A 2,950-nucleotide genomic window follows, 5' to 3' on the forward strand; every position below is an offset into this window, starting at 1 on the left:
CGTACACCTCGTACACGCGTGGCTCCTCTCCGTACACCTCGTACACGCGCGGCTCCTCTCCGTACACCTCGTACACGCGCGGCTCCGCTCCGCACACCCCATACACACGGCTCCTCTCCGTACACCTCGTATACATGCGGCTCCTCTCCGTACACCTCGTACACACGGCTCCGCTCCGTACACCTCGTACACACGGCTCCTCTCCGTACACCTCGTACACACAGGGCTCCGCTCCGTACACCTCGTACACACACAGCTCCGCTCCGTACACCTCGTACACACATGGCTCCGCTCAGTACACCTCGTACACACACGGCTCCGCTCCGTACACCTCATACACACACAGCTCCGCTCCGTACACCTACACACGTGGCTCCACTCCTTACACCCCGTACACACACGTCTCCGCTCCGTACACCCCGTACACACACGGCTCCGCTCCGTACACCTCGTACACACACGGCTCCGCTCCGTACACCTCGTACACACACGGCTCCACTCCATACACCTCGTACACACACGGCTCCGCTCCGTACACCTCGTACACATACGGCTCCGCTCCGTACACCTCGTACACACTGCTCCGCTCCGTACACCTCATACACACACAGCTCTGCTACATCCACACTGTAAATCCTGACCCCACACATACTAACCTCAACCAGCACCATGACAACAGCAAAGCAGAGTCTTGCAGACGGTAGAGGCAAGGCTGAGCGCACAGGACCTGTGATGAGGTCACAGGAGGGGCGGAGTCAGGGGTGACATGATCGGGGGTCTGGACAAAGGCTCCTGATCATGTGACCCAACCTGACTCATCCCCTCCTGGGACCTCATCACAGGTCCTGCGAACAGAGCGAGCAGGCAAGCGAGTGCGACGCTGTGAGTGGCTGCGGGGGGGAGGGGGGTCTCATGCTACGGCGAGGATGGGGTGCGAGCGGGGGGCGTGGCGGCTTATCTCCCTGCAGTGCGGGAGGAACTTGGAAACTATCACCGCCGTGCTGCAGAGGGCCGGCGGCAGGAGCAACAGTGGCCGCAGCAGCTGGCAAGCGGCCAGATGATCGGGCGCTGCCGCCCGCGGCCCACGTGACAGCGGCCCACGTGACAGCGGCCCAGCGGGAAAATGCCCGGTTGGTTATATTGCCAATCCGGGCCTGAGATAAACCATAGGTCTTTTGACCTGCGGATTTACCTGCAGTTTTTGACAAATCCGCGCGGAAAAATCCGCAGGACAATCCGCAGCGTGTGCACACACTCTAAGGACCTTGGAATTGTGACATATTATTTTGGAATCCAAATCCAGAGAGAGGAAGATGGAAATTCTCTTCTCAACGAAGTTCTAAAATTTCCACAATCCTAAACCAGTTTGGAATGTCAGAAGCCAAAGGTGCATCAACACCAATGGATCCATCCTACTTAAAGTTGGAAGGAGAAGAAGATCTGCTACCTAGCAATGACAGTTACAGACAAGCAGTGGGGGCGCTTCTGTACATAGAAACCACAACTCGTCCAGATATCACTGCCACAGTTCGAATTCTCTGCCGACGCGTAAGCAAGCCACGCCAAAGAGACTGGAATGCAATTAAGAGAATTCTCTAATATCTTAAAGAAACTCAAAGGCTAAATCTTAAGATATGTGCATCAGGAGATCTCACTCTCAGAGGTTATGTGGATGCAGATTGGCCTGGAGATATAAGTGATCAGAAATCAACAATTGGTTACTTGTTCAAGTTAGGAGAAAATTCAATTTCTTGGTCCAGCAGAAAACAAGTGTCAGTCACATTATCTTCTACAGAAGAAAAATATATGTCTGCTGCTTAGTAATTTGGTTGAAACAACTTTTATAAGATTTCAGCAAGCCATTATCTCAACCAACAGTTATCTATGAGTACAACCAAGGATGCATTAAACTTGCCAGCAGTGAGAAGATTAGTGCAAGGACTAAGCACATTGATGCAAAACATCACCACTTATGTGACTCAGTGGAACATGGTATACTCGAGTTTGTTTATTGCGAGTCTGACAAGATCATTGCTGATGGTATGACAAAGTCATTATCAAGAGCCAAGTTTGTGGACTTCAGAACAGCAATGGGACTAACAGGATAAGTAGTTGGTGAGTGGGGGTGTTGGAATATTTTTGGTGTAACAACTCCATTCCTGTCTATGAGTGTTTACTTGCTAGATTTGTATGCTGTTTATAAAGTTAGAACAAAAAAAACTCCCAGAGGCTCACACAAGGAGAGCATGTGACTGTATTTCCTGTTTGTCTGTGTCTGTGTATGAGAGAAGCAGCCTGCTGTAGATGCTGCACAGATAGAGACACACAAATGATTTATACCTGATCTTTTAAGCTTATCATATATTGTTCCTGTTTGTTCCTGAATAAAGAAGCTCTAATTTCCTGGCTGATGTCTTGAGATGTTGCTTCAGTATTGCCATATAATCTTCTTTTCTCATGATACCATCTATTTTGTGAAGTGCACCAGTCTCTCCTGCAGCAAAACGACCCCACAACATGATGCTGCCACCCACGTCTTTCTCAGTTGGGATGGTGTTCTTATGCTTCCAAGCTTCTACTTTTTTCCTCCAAACGTATCTATGGTCATTATGACCAAAAAGTTCAATTTTAGTTTCATCAGACCACAGGACACGTCTCCAAAAATTAAGGTCTTTGTTCTTGTGTGCATTTGCAAACATTAATCTGGCTTTTTATGTTTCTTTTGTAGTAACTAGTTTCTATTGTATATATATATTATATATATTGTAAGGATTTGTACTCACTCAGCTGCAGCAGGAGGGAAAACAGGAGGCGTGCTTCTTTAAAAGAGTCCTTGTGGGTTTATTTGCTCCATAAACCTCAAAGCAACAAAACAAGGCTTCCAGCCTTCGCAGCAGCCAAAAGCAATACAAACAGTCCTTAGCTGGGCTTTGTTCCCTCAGGCCCTGTG

General features: G+C 48.8%; 1 pseudogene; it reads left to right on the forward strand.

Annotated features, from left to right (window-relative positions):
* The first annotated feature begins 1,371 nt into the window (after nucleotides 1–1,371).
* LOC141063391 (uncharacterized) lies at nucleotides 1,372–2,046 on the forward strand (annotated as a pseudogene).
* Nucleotides 2,047–2,950: the final 904 nt, after the last annotated feature.

This window comes from Dendrobates tinctorius, unplaced genomic scaffold (assembly GCF_039654945.1).
Source record: "Dendrobates tinctorius isolate UK_male_01 unplaced genomic scaffold, ASM3965494v1 ptg000250l, whole genome shotgun sequence".
Lineage (NCBI taxonomy): Eukaryota > Metazoa > Chordata > Amphibia > Anura > Dendrobatidae > Dendrobates > Dendrobates tinctorius.